The 26,134-nt window shown below is 48.9% G+C and overlaps 1 long non-coding RNA gene across 1 annotated transcript; it reads right to left on the bottom strand.

Moving 5' to 3' along the window:
• Nucleotides 1–833: 833 nt before the first annotated feature.
• LOC119099794 (uncharacterized) lies at nt 834–23,623 on the bottom strand. Its single transcript, XR_005094419.1, has 3 exons — nt 23,585–23,623; nt 6,470–6,630; nt 834–942 (listed from the first exon to the last, which is right to left on the bottom strand). It is a non-coding gene; the product is annotated as an uncharacterized LOC119099794 (long non-coding RNA).
• Between the last annotated feature and the right edge of the window lie 2,511 nt (nt 23,624–26,134).

Raw genomic sequence — 26,134 nt, forward strand, 5'->3', positions numbered from 1 at the left:
GCAGAGATCCAATGAAAACGTCCCATGAGTGATGCCTGGAGACGGAGACAAGGCGTTTTTCAGAGATCAACAGGCGCTGCGCGCTGCGCGCTTGAAAAGAGCCATGGTATCAGAGCGGCCGCGGCGCAGAATCGTGCACAGCGGTCTGGCAGGGCCGGCAGCGTGAGAACCCCGACACCAGCGGCTCGAGACGGGCTTCGACGGCCGAGATCGGCTCCGGTCCGGGGACGGAGCTCCTGCGCTGGGCAGCGACTGGGGGTCGGCTCCGGTCCGGGACGGAGCTCCCGCGCTGGGCAGCGACTGGGGGTCGGCTCCGGTCCGGGACAGAGCTCCCCGCTGGGGACTGGGGTCGGCTCCGGTCCGGGACGGCACTCCCGCGCTGAACAGCGGCTGGGGGTCGGCTCCGGTCCGAGGACGGCAGTCCCGCGCTGGGCAGCGACTGGGGGTCGGCTCCGGTCCGGGGACGGAGCACCCGCGCTGGGCAGCGGCTGGGGGTTGGCTCCGGTCCGGGGACGGAGCTCCCGCGCTGGGCAGCGGCTGGGGTCGGCTCCGGTCCGGGGACGGCACTCCCGCGCTGGGCAGCGACTGGGGTTGGCTCCGGTCCGGGACGACGCCCACGCGCTGGTCGACGGCCGAAGTCCGGGTCTGCTCCGGTCCGGGGACGACGCTCCCACGCTGGGCGGCGGCCGAAGTCCGGGTCTGCTCCGGTCCGGGACGACGCTCCCACGCTGGGCGGCGGCCGAAGTCCGGGTCTGCTCCGGTCCGGGGACGACGCTCCCACGCTGGGCGGCGGCCGAAGTCCGGGTCGGCTCCGGGCCGTAGCTACTCCGCGCTTGCCGATGGCCGAGCGGCTGCGAGCGGCGGCGTCCGATCCGCCGGCATCTAGCGCCCTCGGATCCAGCGAAGCAGCGCGTCCGCCAACACGTTCAGATGTGTCTTGGTCTGCGGCCAGGGAACCAATGTCAGGAGACAAGGCAGCATCAACCAGAAGCGCAGAAACACAAGAAGTCGTGCAGACAGTGCCAAATGCGTACCACGCGAAAGTTATCGCCAGAAAGGTTTTGTAGAAATGGTTTGGCGTCATCTCTGAGCTATATGATACCGTAGACAAATTCAGTTCGGACCGACAACAGTTAGGAGAAGGCAACTGACGTCAGTTCGGAGCCACGCCTCTCCAGTGTGGCCCCTGACTCCGCCACATGCATATCTGGCGCATGACTGTCCCGTGTCCACGCAGCGATCAAATATCCCATCACGTCCGGTACACCTGACAGCATTTGGACCACGCAGCGATCAAAATATCCCATCACGTCCGGTACACCTGACAGCATTTGGACCACGCAGCGATCAAAATATCCCATCACGTCCGTTACACCCTGACAGCATTTGGAGAACTTCATTTGTTTGCTTAGGAAAATACCACTTCGGGTAATCCGAAAAGTTTACACGCATCGCTCTCTAGCTTATGAAGGTGAAGGGTAGCGCTGTTGGAGAGATGGTACCACCTTTGGGGCATGTTTCAAAACGTGCTCTGGTGTAACCACGCGATCAGCTACATATGATAATAGCAGCGGATAGTGAAACTGCAGCTCGAGTCCAAATTACGCTTTTAACGTCTTGTCACCGCACTGAACTTCTTTGTTAGTTCTGGTTTTGTTTTTTTTTTTGCTGTTTTGGTAACCCCAGAATGTAGCCGTAATCCGCGACTACTGCGGTTGTCGCACTCGTCGTCATCATGACGACGACAGAATCGGCCATGGGTTGTCGTCAGCTGCTACGGACCACAGGATTATTTTTATGGATAATTTAATTATTATGGATAAAAGCAATAGATTACCCCCGGTGGAGCGGCTACTTCAGATCGAAATTCTGAACCATTTCGAATGATTTCAGAAATCTAGTATCATCATCGACCAAATCCAACACGTCTGATCTATCAATATGTAATAAGTACCACGAAGGTGGCACGCTCCCATTAAGCTATTCGATGTGCAACAAGCGTTGATGTCTTCTGGGATCTACGAACACCTTTGCAGCCTTTGCAAAATTGCGCCGAAGCAGCGTTTCAACTTACAGCGATAAACAAGGTAGATGCCCGCATACACGCCACATGCCACACGTGCCAGGCTGGATCCCCGGAAGCACGCGGGCGCCCCGCAGGGATCAGCCGAGGAGATGAGGAGAAAAACGAGACAGACAGGGGACCGCCTGGGGAACCCGCCAATGTCGGCCCGTCGGTACGATTAGTTACAAAATTGTGACATCATTTCTAGCCAATCTGCACGTCAATTCCAATATATCCTCGAAAGCCCTGGCAACAAAAACAGTCGCAGTGCTTCTTTTGCCTTATATTACAGCTCGTACACGCCCTTATCATGTGGTTATTTGGATCGCCCTTTACGTTTATATTTTATATGTGGGTGTAAATGCGAACTTTTTTGTCATAGTTTTTGTCGACCTGCAGCAATAAGAGCCAAATAAACAGTGACAGCAAGATGAAACAGTAATGAAATAACACATACTCATTTGGCTGCGAGGCGCAGAACGAACAAACAAAATAGAGGAAACGGAAAATAAATGTCATGGCTCATGAGCAAACCAAACGATAGAGTCGCTCATTGTGTTTGACAAAAAAATGTTTAAGTGAACATGTAAAGGGTAAAGGCTGCCTGCCCTCAGTGGAGTAGAAAAGTAATTTAGTTTCATATATATATATATATATATATATATATATAGGTCGCTAACCTTCATGAATTCAACATTCAATTCACTTTCACAGCTTCAATTCAGCACGCAAGCTACTCGCCTGTGAAGTTGACCATTTGACCTTTCTTGTGCTGTGAAGTATATCGACGTCGGCTTATAATGCTGAATTGATAAAGGTCAGGAAGCAAAATATATTTGACCCAAACCACTCCACTTCCACTGCATCCAGAGCACGAATATGTGGCCATAAAAGCTTGATATTCATACCCATGCTCCTTGTACTTGCATTTCAACATCTTATTTCTACCACAATGAAGTGCAATGATTTAATTCTTAAAAGCGTTTAGGCGTGCCGGGAAAATAATTCCACTGATCCGATTTATGGAATTGGAATAGGGAATGCCTTATCTATATTAAGAGTAAAAAAAAGCCAAAGCAAGACAGCGGTAAAACCGCCATGCGCACTCCACTGACGTATACTACCATTACAAAGGAGCTCACGCACTAAAGCGATATCATGATTGCTGCACGTAAAAAAATGCCTACCGAGTATAACTGAGATGAAATTTTGCACATATTTTTCCCGATAAAGACGCTCTGACTGCGTCAAACCTCTTGCTCCGGTTTTTTGTGGATAATCGTCCAAAAGTTTGGTCCGAGCACTTTAACTTCAACACTCTCACTACGTGTTTGCTCCTGCCTTTACTCTACATGGGGTATAATGGTAAGATCCGTAAGATCTCTAAAACTTGGAAAACTCCAGCCCTCAGAAAAGCGGTAGTGGGAAGCCCTTTGCGAGCTTTGTTTGATCTATTTGTGAAAATTAGCAATAGTGAATGCTACTTTTGCCGGATCAAATCAGGTCCTAGCAGGTGTGACCTAAAATGGGCAAAATCAAGTCAACTATGTGAGGGCCATTGCTGCATTAGCCGTCCGACTACATCAAGAACTAAACAAGCCACCACCACTTCTGATAAAAAATGCACTGACCAGCGTTGGTAATTTCCTTCTCTAGAATCCTTACATTGGCTAACAGTAATGTAAGGGATTATGGAGAATATATATTCCCATAATTAGTCGCATTACTCTTTCAGAACCTTCTGGTCCTTGGGACGATGATCACTGACACTGTTCAGTGAAATTTGTTATCACTACTTGAATGGGGAAAATGGTGTTAAAAAGGTTTCAGGTAAAAAGTAAAAAGCTGCAAGAGAGAGAGAGAGAGAGAGAGAGAGAGAGAGAGAGAGAGAGAGAGAGAGAGAGAGAGAGAGAGAGAGAGAGAGAGAGAGAGAGAGAGAGAGAGAGAGAGAGAAGAGAGAGAGAGAGAGGAGAGAGAGATAGAGAGAGAGAGAGAGAGAGAAGAGAGAGAGAGAGATGTATATATATATATATATATATATATATATATATATATATATATGTATTCCATCAGACATGACATAAGCTCACTTGCAATTTTTGTTGTATAATTTCCGGTACAAAAACTGCCCTTTACAACAACTTTCACATTTTTTAACTGAGCCCTCAAGGTAAGCGCACAGGTGGTACCGCTTGCTACTAGTTGAAAACATGCTTGTCGCGTGACGTTGCAGATATGGACAATCGTCATCGAGTTGGCGCAAAATGACCCTGACGCCGACGCGCCCTAAAAAAACCACCAACAAAACACAGCGAAATTTTGCTATCTAGTAAATATGGTCCTCAATACGTCATCGTTTCATTGCGCCATGGAACGTTTGTTGACGTCAGAGGGCTGCTAAACTGGGCGTACGAAACTGCCACCATTGCGAACGGGCTGACTTAATTATAGCACTTCAACTTCTTGAGAGGTGTCGTGATAATGGGAGCGGCGTTTCCAGAACACAAACGTTGTTGTGTTCGCCTGTTTTGACCCTTTTTCGTGGTCTTCCTGCACGTTGTTCCGTGATCTTGATTGTTTGCTTGCATTCGCTTGTTTTTATGGTTATGTTTGGTTGGTTGGTTTTTTTGGTTATGGCACTTTTCTTAAATTATTCGATTACAGGTCTTATTTTGTAATAACTGGCACCACTGATCAACTTTCTGTATAATGTACCACAAAACGTGACTCGTGTTTGAATTTTGCACTGCATGTTTAGCATTAGTTGGGAGCCAATTGAAGTCATTTGGCTCCAAAAATCGTGCTTATGTACCCCAGACACGAATAACCCGACGATTATACTTGTTTTGACTTTGAACGCCGCGCGACCGATAGGGCGGCAGTACCTGAGTGACGTTTTTGTGGTGTCACGCTTTCCTGGTTGACCTTAAAAGAGTCCGCACAACTTTGCGGACGTCTATCTAAAAAAACAAAGGGTTTTAAGCATTAAGCAGGACAGGGGTATTAACTGCACCAAGGGATATTCAAAATGGCTTTATTGTGGCAGCTGTAATTTCATTCCAAAACCTCATACGAAAGTGGAACACTCTCTGTAATATTTAAAGGAATGTTCCACAATCGAAGATATTGAAGGCAGCAAGATAACTACCGGTACACTTTCAAGCGAAAGGAATGCTGTAGGCAACACAATTGTAATGCTTAGTAAATATGTTCCTCAATATGACATTATTTGATTACATCATCGTATGGTGCACAACACTGCCTGAGAGATAATGGAAGCCCCTCATATCTGGAAATCGAGCTTGCGAGCGAAAGATATGAACGACTCGACAATAATATCTTTCTTGGCCTTGATCGCCGAATGGCCAATAAAATGGGGGGATTTGAATAAGGTTTTATGACGTCATGAATGCCTGGGTAACCTTGAAAAAGTCGCCTGGAAGTAGTCTGCATATTTTCGCGGAAATACAGCTCAGAAACTAGAGGGGTTTAGGTCATATGAAAGGCACGACACGTGTAGGCCTAACGAATGCACCAAATGATCCTCAAGATAGTTATTTTGGTTCAAAGCCCTATACAAGTGTGGAACGCTTCCTGAAAATTGCATAAAATGTACAAGATTCAATATGGTCAAGGAGGTCTAAATTAGTCCCGGCTTCAACCATTAATTTGCACGGCCTCATCTTGCCAGTGCAACCAGAACGATAGTAATAAACACCAGAGCGATAAGATCATGAATAGAAGTAGATGTCTCTTTGCAGTGCATTATCTGAGAAAATAACGGCTATTTCCGACTTTTGAGTAAAATAGCACCGACATGATCGCAGGAAAGATATCCACAGATTATAAAACATCGCGCAAAAAATATCAAAAACGTTCACAAGGCGTATACTATCTATCGTACATACTATCTATCTATCGTACTATCGTATACTATCGTACATACTATCTCAAGTGCCCAAAAGTCAGCGCTGTGCCCGAAAGCCATTACCAAGTTATTCCGGAAGACAACTTGGGGGAACTTTGAGGCCTCTCTTTGGTGGGGGCGAGGGTTAATGAGCTATCCAGACCGGTCATTGAACAGCTTTTTGAAAAGGTTGAGAAAGGAAGACTAAAATTTGATAGCAGATAAGGGTTTTCTATGCAAGGTAACACATTCTTTCAACTCGACCTGGGTGGGGGTTACCTATCACTGGCTGGCTAATTATCAGTGTGATGGCTATCTACATTATTCATGCAGTGCATATCGTTTATAATGGCCGCTTGCCTATACTGGGTTGAGGCTGACACATGCATAGGCCTAACACCATAGAATGATAGCCGAACAAACAGGGTGACGTTAACGGTATCGGAGGCGGCCGCCGCACACAAGCCATGGATATGTACGATGGGAGGGGCACTGACCGTCTTGTAGAACATGCAGTTCTGTCGGTCCTCGTCTTCCCCGCCCGGACAGGCCTTGAAGCCGTCGCAGAGCATGTGGTCGTCTATGCAGAAGTAGCGGCCGTAGCGGTTGGGCGACGGGCAGGCGAACCGCTCCATGCCGTCATCCGACTGAGGACACTCTGAAGCGGAGACGACAGACGGCTGAACATGCTGTAGAGCCACGCTCGCGGGCTGAGCGGGCTGGCGGCTCGGTAGCCGGCAGAGGGCCGGCTACCGGCCCGGCGGCGGCTGTAGCGATGCCGACTGTTCCTCTTTTATATCAAAATGCTACGAGTGTTTACTTGTTTATCTTCTGATATGATGGCCATCATATATTTGTGTCGGACAGTAGGGCGTCCTTGTGGTACTCCGTCTTCCAGGTTAAGCAATATCCAGCAATGTTGGAGAGATGTTTGACAATGGCTTTTTTGGCATAACGTGCCGGCAGAGAGATGTAATGTTGTTTGTGCTTCCCTGTTATTTCAAGTTGTCAGAATATTGACCCTGCCATGTTGACTATCGCAAACTTTTTACAGAGGTGTGTTTTAGATAATAAGGAAAGCGAAACTAGCTTGGTTTCTATTTGTGCAACCTTGAGCATCTCTTAGAATCAATGACCATCGGCGTCATCTTGAATGCCAACCAGTTGTTATACTCAATCTGGACTGACATAGATGGTCGTGTAATATTCTGTAAAAGGGTTATCATGGGTGCCGGGTCCGTTTCTGGACTTCTTTGGGATACGAAGTGTCATTCACGTTGAACCAAAGGTAAAATATCAAACTCAGAGAGACCTTTGACGTACAGTATCACGACATCTGGAGAGACCTCCAGCGCGGCACCACCAGCCATCACTCATCACGCTCCTCTATTACATTGCATATTCATCATTACTATGTACACTTAGCTCCCCTTCGTTGTCTTCAAGGTCATCTTGCTGGCTGGTGCAACGGCTATGACATACGATTCTCCCTAACCTTGCAGTAGGTGTGTACGCCACAGACCTGCGTTGAGGCTGTTGCAGTCTGCAGCGTGCAACTCTGCATGTCTTGTTTTCTGCAATGCAGCTGAGGCCACTACATCCAGGAGGGCCTCGGGACTAACCGCTTGCTGTTGAGATAGCCGCTATGGTGGCGGAGGCTTCGTCGTTCCAAGTGAAGTTGGCAAGGTCTTCTTCGGGGGGAGGGGTGAGGGGGGGGGGGGTTCATGATGAGGTCTTCAACGGACTGGGGCTAGGAGTGCAGTAGGCTAGTAGAGTGTCCAAACTTTTGGCCATACCTTCTGCGGTTCCCAGGCAGCGCCCAAACAACTAAGTACAAGCAGGCCGACCGACGTCAACCAATATCCGACCTACTGGCACTGCAGCGTTGCTCCCCGAGTGTCACCAGATGTGCGCACCCACCAGTAGTTCCTCCCTGGCACGCTGGGCAATGTGCTTGATCTGTCTCACATTGTCATCTCATTTAGCAAGCATAATTGACCTGCCACGAATAAATACGACAGCATTGCCTTGAGACAATGTTGCTGAAGGAGGAAGTTGTTCCGCTCTCCGCGCAGGAGCATGAACAACAGCATTGTAGGCTTGAAGAGGCATTTCACTCGCGTGTTTCTGGTCAGGCACTCTTTGGCTGTCTCCAGGTAGTCCTCAGCTCCTGGTATGTCTTAGCGCCTTCAGGTACAGCGTGTGCAGCAGAACGGCGATAGTGTGGTGTCCCCTTTGCGGCTCGCCCACCAGGCGACACAGGTGCAAGCGCTACGAGGGGGCCTTCAATCTGAATGCATCTCAGCTCCGGATTGAAGGCTCTGTTCGCTGAAGAGTCACGGATTCAGTTCACTGTCGTCAGCTTTTGTCAGCAGTGAAGTGTGGCATGGCTGGCGGAAGTCCACAAGACTGGAAAGCCGGCCGAGTGGACGGGTTTCAATGTTCAGTAAGACCGACTGGTGGCGGGTCCTGCGCTGATGTCTAAGACACCGGTGGTGTTCGGGCCGATGGTCGACTCACCGCCTGACAGTCAGACACCTTTCTGCCTACGTTTGTGTGTCTCAAAAGGACTATCAGTGCTCTCGGGATGCAGCACATCCACCTCCCAGTCGACTCCTGCTTGTATCACACTGCATACCCAGTCTAATCCAACGAACCTCAGCGACGGGCCCACCTCAAACTTCACTCACACGGGGAAGATACACACTCCTGATGCACGGGCATACCTCACACGGGCATGATGCACATTCCCGTGTTCCGTGTACAACTTCACTCACACGGGTAAGATACACATCCGTGATGCACGGGCATACTTCACACGGGCATGATGCACATTCCCGTTGTTCCGTGTAGTGCAGAGGGGCACTGCGGAGGGGGATCTGTTGTGAGGGTAACTACAAGTGCAGCGCTTGGTGGCGGCGTCACAAGAAGGACAAAGGGAAAGGCCTGGAACAAAGCCCTAATGGCAAACCGTCTCATTATCACAGCGCTGCTACATGTCTTCTACTGAATGGCAACAAGCCATACCAGGAGCTGAGCGACTACCTGGAGTCCGCCCAAGGGCATTCGACCGGTAGGATGCGAGCTGGCTCCTTGGTGGGAGCGGTGGTGCTCGGGAACAGCACAGAAACGATGGTAGCAAGTGGCATGGTGTTAGGCGTTTAGCAGGATGTAGAGCGATCGCCCCACTGAGCATAAGGGCTGCCACTCTAACCCGAGAGTTTCTTCAAGTGTTGCTTGAATGTGATTAGGCTGCGCTTATGCACGGTTTTACACCGTTTGACCTGTACCCAGCTGCGTGGTACTAGCTGTCTTTCGCCTTATCCTGTTCTCAAGACAGCAGACAGTTTCGTTTCGAATAAAAGTCTCTATAATGGGACTTCAGCCACTTTTGGAGAATTACTATATGCGCCCTCGAATACTTTTTTGCTTCACTACTTGCTCTCGATATACAGCTACAGAAGCATGATTTCTGAGCTAAGATATCACGTCCAGTGAGAGTTGTGTGCCACTCATCGCGTATTGCTCAGCAGCGACGAGTTTCTGAAAGGACATTTACGTACATCCATAGTGCATGCCTATGTAAGCATTGTAGTCTCCCTTAATAAATGTGTCGCTCATGTTGCACATGTTCATATTGTTATAGTTCGTAACGAAGGTAGCTGCTGCAAAGTGTACCCTTAGTATGAGTACGAGAAGACAACAAACCGCATATATCGATCAATACAGGTAATTCTGGTAATGCATGGTCAAGTGTGACCTTTGGATTTTCACTTTATCTTAAATTTGACCCGATACACTAAAAAAAGTTGCAAAAGTGGGCTGCCTGAATCAAACATCCTTAAAAATTATCACATGAGCCTTTAAGTCGTCGAAATAAACTTCGAAACTGGGCCAGTATTCAATATGGCGGCGACCGCCATCTTGGATTCTGAGAAATGCTCAAAGTTGCACAAGTAGTAACCCAGCTAATTTGGACCTTCAAGATACATGAGACATATTTATGTGAAGAACGTTTGCGGCAGTCGATAGTGCAGTCTCCTATAGAAAGTATAAGGATGGTAACTGGACTACTAGGTAATCCACGGATTTTGATGAAGCTAGGCTGTTACCAGACTGCATTTCGTTTTTACTGAATGAATGTAGGCTTTTCCGCACACTTCATTGTACAGTTTCGTAGGTTTGGCGGAGAGCCGTCTTGGACGATGTTGACTTTGCTAGTTACGTCCATCCTGGGCGTCTGCTGACGAACAGCTTTTGTTTCAACCGTCTTCTTTCTCCCACTGCATCGCTTTTCCCAATTTTTTCTCACACTATTTATCGTGGCATTTCGGTGAACTGCCTGCAGTTCCGACTACACTGTGATCTATCATTTAAACACTTCTGTGCTGATCACATCTTGCACTGCAGGAACGCCCGTTTGGAAGGCCGAGGGTTCCGGGCTATTAAGCACCTACGCGAGAGCATGCCGCTAATTCAGTAAACGAAATATTCCGAAAGGTAACTCGTCAGATCACATTGCTTTGAATTATACTCGGTCTACTTCTCCGTTCCCTTGTGCATCCGCGAACTGCGAAGCGGCGCACACGCAAGCTGTCTCTCGATTTGCGGTGAACTTTATGCGATTAAACTTGTGAACTTCAATGACAGTATTACTGGAAATTTTCGGAAAGAGTGGGAGACAAATGTGTGAGATCTTACCTTAACCAGCCCAGGATAGCCAGACGATGTGCGATGTGCGAGATTTCCTAACGAATGTGCAAGATCTCTTCACCTGCCCAGGATAGCCAGAAGCCTAACTTCTTAGCGGACTGACATTCTTCTGTCGTCGGCGGCAGAACAACTCTAGGTTTTAGTCATAGAGCGAATCGAACTCCTTGTGAGTGATCGGAGTCATGTTGCGGTTTTATCTTGGCAAAATATCTTGACGAAATAATGCTGTGGTTTTATCTTGGACCGGAAAGACGATGAGCCTTTGTCATGCACCTCTGTCAAGACATTACAGTACGGAGAGATGGCGGTTGTTAAAGGTAAACGCTCTCACCAAATGAAATGAAGATGATGCAACCAGACCATACGATAATGGCGCTGAGTTTAATTGGCATCACAAAATTTCCTTTAAGAAAGGAACTGCTAATATACGCCACTGAGTGCAGTTCTTTGATGAACCGCATTTGCCTAACACATGGACAAAGAGAAAACTTAGTCGTTGCGTCACCGGGTTTAACCAACAAAGGGAAACATATTACGATTCCAGTACGTAAACCCACTAATTGGTTAGTCACCTTTTTGGCAAAGACCTACAAGTCCTGCTACCTGCTGCCACCTCAAACCACCATTTTATCTGCACAGAGAGCCGTTCTGGGCGCAAAGAACATAAAATTGCAGGCACAGAGCAGCTGGCCTACTAGATGTCGCTGATATCTTTTGGCGCATCAACAAAGCACGCACATACACTTATTATAGAAACACTTCATGGCGCCTCCACATGAATGGTTCCAACGTCCGTATTTCAAAAGTGGCAATGACGCCATGGGTGCAGACCGCGCGCTCTCAAAACGAAATTAAACGTATCTAATTAAAGCAACTGCAACAAATGAATAGACGCAAGCAGTGTTTCGGGCTGATAGTGACCTAATTGGCACCACTCCAACTCCCATGTATCGGTCCATTATTGCCCGCCCAGTTCTGAAATTTCCAAATTGGATCATTTGTACAAACTCGGGTCTGGGCGGACAAAGTATCCCGGGAGATGATCCAAATGACTGCAATCAACGAAGTAGGCCGTAGGGGCTCCGTCGAGATCAGGATCTCCTAGGGGCCCCGTCGAGAGCCAGAGGCTCCGCAAGCTGGCTTTCCCCACGTACGCTGCAGTGTGTTGGAAGGGTCGCGAGCTTTAGCGGCGCGGGCCAAATAAAGCAAAGAAGCCCACGCATACTACCCATTCGATCAGTTCATTCAACCGCACCACCTGTCGAAGCGGCGATTTTTCACTCACGCATTTCAAGTAATCGCTTCTATTGAGTCCAAGAAACGAAAATCGTTACTTCATTCGGCTTCTGCGCCCTCCTCCGAGTTTGGCCGGTTCGTAATATTGCAGGGGCAGAACAGCCATTGGACCGGTTCAGTTCTATGGCTGCAAAGCACCGTGCCGCGATCCCGGTGTGCGACAGCCGCCATCTTTCTAGTTGCTTACGTAGCGGTAGCATTCATTGCTGACTGATTGCTAAGAAGTCTTCCAGAGACCTTTCCTGATAACGAAGTTATTAAGAAATGCGCTTCTTAACGCGTAGTTCCACCTTTCTGCTTTCCATGGTCCCTCAACTATTCAAGATAATACGCCCTCGGCCACGTGCAGTAGCTGCTATCGGTATGCGCAGTTCGACGATGGCTGAGAAGCCGCTCTTCCGTGATTGAAAACTAGAGCATAAGCACAGGACCCTTGGTTAGCGAAGATCCTCAACTATTTGCATGAAACATGTAGCCCGACACACGGAAAGTTCGTCCTGTTAAACACCAAGCTTGTTTACGTCATCAAGAACATTACGTTTTTAGAGGCCAGTGGGGTGTTGTTATTAGACATATGAGCGCTGGCTTTTTAGTTATGTTTGTGCCGTTGCGTTTGCTTGATTGGTTGATCAGTTTGTCAGGAAAGGGCACATTTTTTAGACTGAGTAAAAATAACTTTATAATACTAGAATCCTTATGATCTCCTTGGAATCGCGGCAGCGGAATTGCGAGACAACGATTGTATGTTCCAATTGTTTTATCTATAACAATATCAGTTGCTTTGTACAAACGGTGAGACCGAATGAACGGGGAGCATCAACAGCGAGCGGTAGCCTTAATGATGGGAGAAATGAATCGGTGGAACCGGATAAAATACAAGGGTGCGGTGAAACTGATCGATGCAAGCATAATCATCGCGCCACAAACAGCATTGTGAAGTTCACGAAAAGACATTCGCGCATTTCAGGAATGATTACATTTTGTATTGAAATCTCAAACGAATCGACATTTTGTATTGAGATCTTAAACTTATCGACATGTCGAATGATACTGACAGGTGTTTGCGATGTAATTGCGTCTCACCCCGCGCCAGCATGGGAGATTTGTGCCCTCCCCAAAACTATTGTCGACGATATTCCATCACCCATTCAGTTGCTCGGAATGCAATTTAGGCCATTTTTATATCATTTAAGATCAGTTAGCTGTGACATCATCTTTAAAGCTCGGCAGGGCAAAATGGCAGATAACCGGCCAACCACTTTGATACATGATTCCCTTTGGCATTTTGTCTGGAGCGGGTCTCGTTTTCTATTATTGTGTGGTGGTTCAGACTGCACAAAATTGGTTTGGTATTATTAAAATGCGAGTTCGGGGCTTTCAAAGGCTAAATATGATCAAAAATATTCGCCATCATCGCATTATGAACTTTCGGTTTTTGGCACTAGCCACTCGGTTCTTTTAGGGCGAATTACGTATTGATGAAAGTGCAGTTCTAATCTTATAGCACTTAATGTTGCTCAAAGCAACACAAGAAACGTTTTTGCACGCTAGATGATTTAGATGGGCTGTATGAGTTGGCATCTTAGAAATGGACAACATTGCGTGAGCCGATTGCCCAGAAAGCAAACGGTGCCATCATTGCGCATTTTGGAGAACGTTTTCGTGTGGATGACACCATTCCCAACGAAATTCTGCCCCCACTGAACTTCCACCACGTTCATCACACTTTTTCTGGAGCTCATTTCGACGTGTCTGAAAATCGTACACTCCCTTTGAATCTTGATTTAACGGGAGAGTCATGCCAGTGGCGAACGGAAGGACATATGTATAATCGAGGCGCGACTTCCATCAACAACAAATTATTCGAGCTGGGTAATCATGTGGTTTGACTACAGCAATGAAACAGACAATACACAGATTACAATGCCATGGACGAGTTTCTCACTTTTTTAATAAAAGTCGCTGCGTGCAAGACGAATTGGGTGACAAATGTTGACATAAAACTAGCGTAATAAGAAGTTGAAATGACAAATGTCATACTGCCGACAGCAACTCGACTGAACAATGCGAATGCAATGCTCCTCATAATGTAAACAGGGTTGAAACGTAAGCAAACACATTACCTAGGTTCGGTTGACACTAGGTAGCACAAATCGTAGAAGACCTTAACCGACGAAGGATTCGCTTAGTTGTTTTATAGTGTTCATGCATGAAATAATAAATCGTCAGTTGTCGGACCAAACATGCCGACAGCAGGCTGAAGATGACCTCTACCTTTTTATTCGAATTTTTGTGTTGAGTAAATGGGGCAAATGGGACAAGCACACAAACCGCAATAAACCGAAACTGCGCTCAAGACGTCCGCTCCATTCTAACTTCATCGCGCAAAAAACTTGCTTCGACTGCTCTCTAAACACCAATTCACTATCACTCAGCAAAAGATGCTGCTTTCCTAAGAACAACAGGGAAAGATGGCGGACGTCGCCCACTTCGGCCATGGCCGGGTGTCTAGACGATGTAGTTGGACTGGTCCATCCTTTTTCCAATTCTTACAAAGTTGCAGATGGGCTAAACGCGGAGGACACGCGGCCGACCGAAGTAGCGATTTTCGTCACGTCGGGGCTACGGCGGGAGCGATTAATAGAAATCCGGTGGCAAAAAATCGGTCGCGTTAGGCTTCGCCGTGGAATGACCTGGTCGAATGAACAGTGCACGGTGGCGTAGTCTTGAAAAACGCCAAGAAGCAGGTTAACGGAGGCTCTATGAAGAGAAATAGCATTGCCGTAATGGAGGCTGTAATTAGTAGGCAGTTAAAAATCAAGGTCATCATAATCTGATGACCCATGAGAACGTTACGACACCGACGGGAATTGGATGAAGACGCTTACTAGCTTGAGTCAGCTTTTGTCTGCGGAGATGTGGACGGTCCGCGGAAATGGCAGAGCAGTGAGTTGACCTGGTTTGACACGATCGGACAAGTCGGCCAAGAGTTATTCTCTTGGCGAATTACTAGAACGGATATTCAAGCTGTACTAATGCGATCTCGATGAATTCAAGTTGCAGCATATGGCAGTAGGGATAAATTAATAAATCGTCTCTCTAGCCTAGTTTGGGTAGCTAATGCAGCAAACCAATTCACAAACATGGGGAATAGGTAAAGTCGGGGAACTAAAACACCTGTTCTTTTCGTGAACTCTGCGTCTCCACACCCGCCAGGCTTCGCGCGGCAGCCAACATGGTCCTTTTCCGTTGCTTTTCAGAATTCATGCATTCGGTGGCGGTGTCTGCGCTGCTTCGCCCGGCATGACACGGCTCATAGCGTCGTGGCTATCACAGTTTGGGCGGCTCGTAAAGCGCGGCTCTATTCTCGGCGCTGCGGCCCCGAACCGCCGTCGATTTGTCAATGAAGGCCAGCCGTGAATGGACGGCGCTGGCGGAAGCGTCGGTCTGCTGGCCGACTGCCAGCCGCCAGCCTCCATGGCTGGGATGCCGCCCGCAGTCGCGCGCGTGCGACACCCCGCCCCCCGGAGAGCAACACCCGGACCTCCGCGCTGCCCGACGGCAGGCGGGGGGGGGGGGGGGGGGACGCGGCGTCGGCTCGTTTGTCGGGCCTGCGACCGCCGGCTGGTCGGCCGGGTTGAGTGATGGAGCTCTATTCTGGGACGCGGCCGGCTGGCAGAATGCCAGATTGATCATGACCAGATTTCGGCGTTGGATCTGCTCGCTGCTGTATCGCTAATGTGCGTGGCTTTGAGCAGCCGCCGCATGCGTCGACACCTAGACGGCACGGTGGGCGTGTGAAAAGCAACGCCAGCACTGAAGCGCGAAATTCGCCGCCTTGCTGAATTGATCTGACCGTGCAGACCTGGATGGCGGCCTCTACCACCAGCCCCGTTGGTGGAGGTTCTGTAGCAGTACTGCTACTACCGTGCAGTACTGCAGCAGTAAAACAGTTCTGCTAAGAAGCTTAGTTATGTCCCCGACGTTGGCTTCTTGGCCAGTGTCAGGACTATCACGAATCGAACTGCGCGCGGTTACCTCCACGCCCGCGTCACGCGCATTGAAGGACTCATCATTGGGTATGCTTAAGCGGATTGCACAGGCTTCCTCCGTGAAGGATAATGCAGCCTTATGCATATATTTTAGCTGCAAATAAGTCAGAGCTCTGCTACAGCTACGCCGCTGCCCATGAAATCCACTATCGTGGTAATGGTTAAAGTCTCAAGGTGGGCAGTCCGTAAGGCGTAAAGAAAATCAGTGAGTCACCAAGACTGCTACCCACTGTTACAGTGCGAATCACATGATTAGCATCATATCATTTATCATAATTACCATCATATTATCAACTTAAAACTAGTATTTTATCAAATAACGCCCCGAAACCATCTCATGTGGTCACGATCTCCAACTAGGGAAGGTGGAATGGACTGCAGCATGGCACCCTTAGCTTGCATTGCGTTTGTACCATCTAGCAGTCAACGCGCCAAACCTACTCACTGGGGCAAAGGCTGACTGTTTATATCTTTATTTCCATGCGCCGCCTGCCTATTGCTTAAAGAGAATATTCCACCTTTGAAGACAACGAAGCAAGCATTAGATATCATGGTGTAAGCTCACTTATAACTACTGGCATGCTTTGAAGTTTAAAAGACTACTCTAGACAACACCATCTCTCTGTTTGGTAAGTATGCTCCTCGATGCGTCGTTGTTTCATTACGTCATCGTACCTTGCACAACATTGTTTGACAGCCAATTGACGGTCGTTATACATGGAAATCCTGCTTACGAACGCCAGATACGATCGACTCGACCATTATATTTTTCTCGGTCTTAACCGCTGCAAAGCTTGTAGAATGGCAGGATTTTAATGACGATATCACTGGGCCATGAATGCCAAGGAGACCTTGAAATGCTCTCCCCATATAGTCTCCTCACTTTCAAGGGCCTGTAGCTCAGAAATTAGAGGGATTTAGACCTTAAGATGGGCAAGGATGTGGCCCACACCGAGAGGTCCTAATATGGCTGTTTCAGTTCAAAACCCCATACGGGTGTGGAACACTCTCTTTGAAACGAAAAGGCTGTGCCAGACAACGCAATTTCTCTGCTCGGTAAATCTGCTCTTTAATAGGTCATAGTTATATCCTCGAAACTTGCACAGCATTGATTCCTACCCAATGGACGACCGTTATATCCGGAGAGCGTGCTCGCGAACGCCAGATGTGAACGGCCCGGCAATTCTCTTTGTCTTGGCTTTGAACCCCGCATGGCTAACGGAATGACAGGATATGAATGACGTCATGGATGTCTGGGTGACGTTGAAATAGTCTCCCCCAAAAAGCACCCACACCTCCGCAGACGTTTAGCTCAGAAACTACAAGGGTGTTGGTGTTAACAATGGCATGACTGTGAACTGCAACCGAATGATCTTTACGATGCCACTGTTTCAGTTCAAGACCCCATACAAATGTGGAACATTGCCTTTAATCTTTCCCAACAATATTGGGGTGGAGGCTGATAAAGCTGATGCCCCGTTAGATGCATGCGAGGATGCATGCATCTTTTATTACTTAAGGCATCAGCCAGGAATCAGTAAAAGATTTAATTTTTAAGAGGCGCGGTTGACCAGGGAGCACAATACACATCGGTTACATGGCATACATGATCACATTCCCCGCGGGGTGCGAATATTGACAGCGTGCTTGCGTAGCAGCCTGCCAAGAAATCGCACCATTAAAATTTCACCCAGCAACACTATCGGCTAAAGAGCATACGATTTGGCGACTATTTGTCGGTCATTTGGTTACATGTCCCCTTGTCTCTGAAATGCGTTTTCACTGTTCCCGACAGCTTTACTGTCTTTACAGACACATCCAATGTCGCATTCAGTCGACCGGCGGCCAACCTATCCGACATGACGTTTAGTCGACCGCCAGCTAACGTATCCGACGTGACGTTCACACCGCGGCCATTTGACGTCATCGTCGCCACTTAACCGGTAAATTAGAACACGCAACGTCGGGGGCGCGATGACAAATGTGGCCGCCGCCGAACCCGCCGGTCGCGTTTCATACTCCTCAGGACTCGGAGCAGTTAATGCCATATGTTGGCGCGAAAACGCGTACTGTATGCGAGCGTTCGAGGCGATTCATCGGACCCAGTTTAAAAATACGCATTCGACTGAACCCAGATGGCCAATTTCCGTTCGCGCGACACGAACCCCGCTCTCAACTGAGACAACCTGAATTATACTTTTTGACAGCCACCATTGAGGTATATTTGCACACATTGATACGAAATAGCTTTGTCTCGCTGTGAGAGGAGAGAAAGAACGAATGAAACGACATGATAACATAACGACATAACGACATAATTACCTATATGGGTGCGCTTCGTTTGCATGATCAGGACGCCCTCGTGTGTATGCAGCGGTATTGATAATCCGGCGAATGCACTTTTCAAACGCCCATTTGGAAAGGAGCAATAACATATCGGAGTACTACACATGCAACACCAACAAAACTAACCAGGGTGCTTCCCCATCCCCACCCGTACCCCTATCTCAGCCCACTCATCCCAGCAGCGCTCCAATTCTTTACATTCGATCGATAGCGATTTGTATCCCCGTGGCACCCCTGTGTGAGCGTGATTACTGACCACGCCGCTGTTAACTGGGGGATTCAACTCGATCTTGTTTTAAAAATTATTTTCTCCTTCCTCACGTAGACTAGTGTTGTCTCTTTCACCTACAGGTGCCCTCTCGTAAGTCATGCCGTCCATTGGCCGTATGCTTCGATCAAGGCCGATGCTTTATGAAGTTCATGAGAGGGGTGAAGGCTGCATTAAATACAGGACATCTGAGTTTTATGTTTTAGAGCTCTTCAAATAGTTTGTGTCCAAACTTCTTTTCGGCGCAAAGACAAACATGCCCAAAAGGGATACAAAGCCCAGTGCGCAGACCTGTGTAACATATGGATTACACGGAAGGCAAGCTGTCGTCATTGCCACTGTATATCATAATTTTGTTCACTGCCGAGCCCGTCAGATTTCTTGCAGCTGATAAGTGACAATTGTGCATTTTCCCGGCTTGGAATGGCCTTTCCGGTTTGAAGTAGCCGCGGTTCATCCACCGGCATCCGGCGCCGAAGATCACAGGCTTGAACCACGCAGCGTTTTGAGCGAAAGTAGCTCTGATTTGTGGGCAGAGTCAGCAGTCAGCTATTTTTAACGATAGGTCCAACCAAGAAAGCTTGCTGCATAAAAGCTCATCAGCAAATTTTTCCCCATGCACCAGTTTGGGGGGGGGGGAATGGAGTTTGACAGCTATTGCTCGTTGTCATCAAAACGCATAAAACGCAATAATTTCGACAGCTATGTCAACAAATGGCTAACAGCAGCTATAATGTCAATAACGAGCGCCTCATGCACGTGAGCGGAGCCTAGTAACCGACCAGGAGCTCTTGAAACACTGACTGATGGAGCGCAACGCGGACATGATCACTGCCATATCGTACAGCATGGTGCAATCATGGAGACATTCACAGATATCTGCGGTCTGTTAACATGCCAGCTTCATTGAATTGTGGAAAAACGTGACGTGGAAAAACATATACATATACATCATATACGAAGACGTGGAAAAACATATACATATATACACAATACGCATTAAAACGTTCGTCGAAGCAAAGCTCAAAACGTTCCATTCCACTACGGGTGTAGCACGGACAGGAAGGACTTGACTTCAGACTCACGGGTCGCTCCAGCACATGGCTGCCGATCACCAGCGGCGGTCGCACCAGCGGAACAGGCTGCCGATCGCTCGACGGGCCCAGGGCTACATCCGAAGGTGAAAACTTGCTCTTAAAAGAATTCGTAAGCAAAATAGAAGCAGGATTAGCCAGCTTATGTCACCCGCTGCAAAACGGGGGAGTATGGTTATATTTACGCTGCCTTAATCTGGCATATTTTGGGCCGTCAAAGGTAAGATACGGAAAACAGACCGACAGGCACATTCGTTCCATACAGACGGGCACCCACTCGGTGGACAGGCTTTCAGACCGGCATCATCATTGCAGCGGAGATCCACGTCGCCCTGCTGACTTGAGGGCGACCGAAGAAACAAAAGAAGCTGCGAGCCGACCTTAGCGTCGTAAGCCCGGGGTTTAAACTCCGCTGCGCACTGCCCACCAAACCGGACGTAGGCGAACCCCTACATCAGGTACCCTGAGGCGCTCTCTGGTCGCCCTGTTAGCGGGACGCAACGCTGGACGTATCACTGCCGCGCTAAATCTCCTTGCTACACCCGATTACAGGTGACGCATGAGTTAGGAATGCGCTTTTTATATATAGGATAGAGGGATACCCAGGTTCTTTAACACTTAAACATGTCAATTGCTTAATAACAAACTGAAACGAAATTTGACCACAACACTAAAGGTGATCATAGGCTGACGAAAATGTCATCTGTTAATTTGCATGCATGGGGACTTGCAGAATTTGCTCCTGAGTATGGTAGCATAACACGAAACCAGCCTTTTCCTCTTTGTGATACGACACTTTTGCAAATTTTGTACTTAGCCGTGGACCTTACTGGGGACCAACACACCACAGCCATAGTCTGCACTCCGCCGAAGTACATCAGGGCATCACAAGTTGCCCTGAGGAAAAGCCAAACAGGCAAAAGTGCCAACATTGCTGTTCTGCATTTATTGTAGTTGACGGGCTGCTTTTCGAAGCATTAATTTTTCCTCTTTATGAAAAAAGCATTTATAGATGTCCCTCGCAAGCTCGATCCTTAAAGACGCTCTCACCCCCATCCAATGCAAGTTTTTTTACACCCCGATAAGAACACTACTAAAGGACGTCACTTTTTACTTGACAATCGATTTGGTACATCGCCTCCTTTTTGTGTTGGCGGCAGCGCACGCCGGAATTATCCCTTATGGGCAGATCACAGCCAAGGGCCGCCACGGCTAGGTGATGTTTATGTTATTTTTGTCCAGTGTCCTAGCCATGGCGCTGAATGGAATGCACTCAAATCATCGGCCAATAGCTGCGCTATTCGTCAGAGACCGTGGCGATGCACAGCGCGTGGGTGCAATCCACAACACATGAAAGCAACAGCGGGTGTCGAAATTGCGGATCATACTCTGATGTCGCATTCCGCTTTCGGGCCGCAATGCCAGCTGTCTTTCGCAATGGATGCACCCCGCGTAAATGTTCTAGACACCACTTACCATTCATTGGGCGGGGCAATCCACATAGGTGGCTCTTCATGTCTGTGAGTCAACACTTCAAACTGAAACTGTGAAATGACTTCATGTACGTGAGGACGATGTCACGCAGGAGAGCGTACAGCGTCTCGGCGAAGTGGATGTTGACTGCCATCGGGTGACGTCACTCACGGCAAGCAGGATGGACTCGCGCCCACCGCTATACAGAAGCTGTCTTCTACCGATATCGGGTCGTAGTCTTTAAAGGCGGAGCACTTGTACGGTGTGAGTCGCGTGATCATGTTCGCTTTTAATGCGGCTCACTGCGAGTGCTACTGGAAGGCTTGTTTGAACTACTCGATGGAGTCAAGTTTTTTACATTTAACCAGCGGACCTTTCATGCTCATCAGAACTACGAGATACAGAACCTTCAACTCCTTTTATCAACTCCAAGCCGTGCCGTGGTAGTCATCGTCATTTTCGATCAAAGACAGCTATATAATGAACAATTCCCAGACCTTGGATATATATCACACGCTATTAACTTTGAAACGCGCGGACCCACATCAGTTTAAAGTAACGCACATGAGGCACCAGGTACCTTGGTCGCTTTTCGAGGCATTTTGCGCGCGGTGCGGTTTACGCAGCTCTGCAAAGTTCGGGCTATGTTGAAGGCACCAATATCTTTTGACTGCCCGTACTTGGATGGCAGAACTAAGAAATGTACAAAGTCACGCAATCCGTTTTTAGAAATAGGCGACAAGGCCTGCACGGTATGCTCCAGCATTCATTTGCCGCTTTGGCTAGGATAAAATAACAATAACCTCAACACTTTCCGCCATTCTGGGTTCCCACCATCCAGCTGTTTTTCCCATCGTTTTCACACCATCGATTGGCTTATGGCCGTCCTAAAGACAAACTTCTGTGTGCACGTAAAACACATACCAGCACATTGATACATGCACGCACGCACGCATACACACACACACACACAACACACAACACACACACCACATATATATATATATATATATATATATATATATATATATATATACACACACACGCACTCGCTCGCACACACACACACACACACACACACACACACACACACACACACACACACACACACACACACACACACACACACCACACACACACAAAGATATACGTAAGGTATGACTGCATATATGTATTTATATATATATATATATATATATATATATATATATATATATATATATATATATATATATGTTTGTAGTTGTGTTTGCATTCGAACGAGTGCACACAGCAGTCCGGTCATTTCAAGGCATGTGCGGAAATGACGAGCCGACTAAGTGAGATTTACAAATGCGTGAGAGATAACCCGTCCGATCATTGAGATGCATGCACTCAACCACCTAAAATAACTAAGTCCTTTGAGTGTCACTTCCATCTCACGGCAGGCCGACGGATAACACAAGACCGGCTACTGACCGAAGTCCCCAACTAACACGATTGCCGCAAAGAAGTGTAATGCTTCGCAGGTGCTCCTAACAAGGCTGTTTCGGCTGCGAGCAGTACCGTGAACGGGTCATAGATTGGTGCCCCGCCATGGGACTAGCTGCGGGCTATTGGACTATGGTTGCAGGCGGTGCAAACAACTGTACGCGGCGAAGCCGCGTTGGATAGAAGCAGCAATGATAGGCGGTGGGATCACCATTGGGCAATAGAAGTGCTGCTTTAGACCGTGAGGCCGGGTACGAATGGCGACGTTGAGATGTAAGCGGAAAGACCATCTGCAGGATGCAGGGCCAGTTGTGGGATGCAGGGCCAGTTGTGGGATGTGCAGGGAGGGAAGGCAGCGGGACTAACCGCAGAGAACGGGACTAACTCCTACGAGTGGGACCAGCTGTCGGGAGTGGGACCAGCCGTCGGGAGTGGGACCAGCTGTCGGGAGTGGGACCAGCTGTCGTGAGTGGGACCAGCTGTCGGGAGTGGGACCGGCTGTCGGGAGTGGGACCAGCTGTCGGGAGTGGGACCAGCTGTCGGGAGTGGGTCCGGCTACGGAGCCCGGAGACAGCTGCGAGAAGCGTAAACAGCTGATTGAAACGGGAGCAGCCGTGGGCAGCGACAGTAAAGACACTAAGGGCGTGACCAGCTTGTGCGGGCCGGTAGCACAGCTGCCAGAACAGCTGAATGACCGGCGGGCGCCGGCTGGAGGGGGCGCGCGGCCCGCGCTGCAGCGGACTCACCGATCTGCGGCGTGCGCTGCAGCAGACTCACTGATCTGCGGCCAGCGCTGCGGAAGATTCACCGATCTGTGGTCTGCGCTGCAGCGGACTCACCAATCTGCGGCCAGCGCTGAGCAGCCCTCACCGACTGCGGCCTGCGCTGCGGAGGACTCACCTATCTGCGGCACGTCGTACTGCTGCTGCTGGTCGCCGGCGCGCCGGCTCCGTGCGAAGGTCGCCGGCGGGCCGCTGCCGACCGGTGCCTCCTGCCGCCACTCAGCCGGCTTTGGCTCGGCGCGGTTCTGGCCGAGCCGGCGCAGCGTGGCGCGCCTCACCAGCTGCAGCAGGGACGTCCGGTGCGGCTGCTGCTGCGGCGCCGCCGCCGCCGCCGCCAGCCAGCACAGCGCCAGCAGGCAGAGGCCAGTCGCGCCCAGCGCCCTGCGAGCAGACATGGCCCAGAGCGGACGGAGCGGGCGTGCGCGCTCACTGGCGACCACTGCGGCCCGGGCGCGGCTGCATGGCAGGAGCGGAGCGGCGCCGACTGGCGCCGGCCGGGCCGCGCCGCCAGCCGAGAGCGGCCGCCACCCACGCCCACGCCGGGCGCAGGGCGCGCGCGCGCGCCGCACCCACAGTCGATACCGGCCGACGCCACTTACACACTTGTTACTGGACACAGCAGACGGCGCCCGGTCTGGGCGACCGTGACGTCAGAGCGGCGGCACGGAAGGACGGCCGGGCCGCGGCGATGTCCCGGGCCCGACCGGTAGAGCCCGGGTGCAGGTCTGCCGCTGGCCTCTGTGAATCGGCGTATTAGCCGGCGGCACCGAACTTACCGTGTATTGGTATTATTGTTAAATGGGCGTACAGGCTTCCAAACGGATGTCGGATGACCACGCGGGCCGTCAAGACGCTTACCTGTCGCGGAAGTCGTTGCTTTGGAAACAAGGCATGGCATGTAGGCAAAGTGCGAAGTGTAGGGCCCGTATGTTTGCACTGGATAAATGAGTGCGAGCATCCAGCCTTGCATTAATTTTGATGGTCAAATGAATAACGTGCGAAGCGCTCATGCGTAGTAAATTATAAGTGACCTGTTTTGTATATTGATTTGCGCAATGTGCGCCAATTTTGAATAGGCCCGCGAACCGAGCTGTCATCCCCGGAAGAAGCGTGCTGGTCCTTTTTTGTACGTAGTGCATACGAACACAGGAACTGGACCTGAATAACTGTCACCATGCGTCAGTTATAACACCGTTCACCTATCACAAAACTCGGAGCGACGCCCAAGGGCCATTATTTCTATCTAGGTCTTAAAGAGACTGTTCCACATGTGTAAGGAGTTTTGAACTGAATAGCCATCTTGAGGATCATTCGGTGCACTTCACAGGCCTGCCCCTCGTCAGACCCACACTTTTCTAGTTTCTGAGTTACACACCCGCGAAGACGTACAGGCTATTTCGGGTAGACTTTTTTAAGATCACCCAGGTATCCACGACGCCAAAAATATTGTTAGATAACAAATCCTACCATACCAATGACCATGCGACGATCAAAGCCAAGACAAATGCCATTATCGAGTCGTTTATATCTGGCGTTCATGGGCACGGTTTCCGGATATGACGGTCGTTAATTCGCTATCAGTCAATGTGATGCAAGGTAAGATGACGTAACATTACAATGAGGTAATGAGGAGCAGATCTACTAGACATAGAAATTGCTGTGTCTAGAACAGCCTTTTCCACTTCAAAGAATACCAGGTGTTAAGCGAGCTTATTTCATCATAGCTCATGCTGTCTCCGCCATCTTTAAATGTGGAATGTTTCCTTTAAAGAGTGTTCCACATTTGTAAGAGTTTTGAACTGAAACTGCCATACTGATGATTATTCGTGCATTTCACATCCCTGCCCTTGGCAAGACCTAAGCCCCCCAGATTTCTGAGCTACACGCCCGCGAAGGTGCGTAGTCTTTTTCTTGTGATCTATTTCTGGGTCCCCCATCTATGACACCATAATACCATTAAAAGTCCACTATTCCATTGACCATGCGGCGATCACGGCCAAAAAAAATCCGGCTGTCGAATCGTTTATAACTGACGTTCGTGAGCCTGATTGTCATATCTAACTGCCGTCAATTGGTTCACAATTTATTTTTTGCAAGGCAGGTTGACGCAATGAAACAATGACATAATGTGGAGCATATAATCTAAATAAAGAAATCGTGTTGTCTAGAGCAGTCATCTCCATGTAAAAGCAATGAAATGAAAGTGGATGAGCTTATTTCATAATATCTGATGTTTGCTTTATATCTTCAAATGTGGAGCATTCTCTTTAAGAAAACAGCATACGCTAACCACTTTCAAACATAATATAATATACCAAGCACTAATCGTACGTGGTCATCTATCGTGTCACAAGCCTAATAAATAGCTGTCATATAAATAGTAACCAAAGCTGTGCTTGATGGCTAAACGTACTGGAGGAAATGTATTCACAAAGGGCGGATGCATTTAAGGAATTCTGCGCAAGGAATAAAAAACTCATTTTTGGCCGTACCTTGCCTTTAGCCACTACGCTCCGGAGATGTTCCGGATCTGACTGAAGTGTACAAGGCTTTTGTGGAGAGGGGGTAAAACCTCCGTGCTACCTCAGCATGTTGAGCGCACATAGCCATCATCTAAATAAAGACGCTTGAGGAACGCTGAATGGCAACATCTGGCCTGTTTCTAAGG

The sequence above is a fragment of the Pollicipes pollicipes genome, unplaced genomic scaffold, assembly GCF_011947565.3.
Source record: "Pollicipes pollicipes isolate AB1234 unplaced genomic scaffold, Ppol_2.1 Scaffold_4881;HRSCAF=5763_pilon_pilon_pilon, whole genome shotgun sequence".
Lineage (NCBI taxonomy): Eukaryota > Metazoa > Arthropoda > Thecostraca > Pollicipedomorpha > Pollicipedidae > Pollicipes > Pollicipes pollicipes.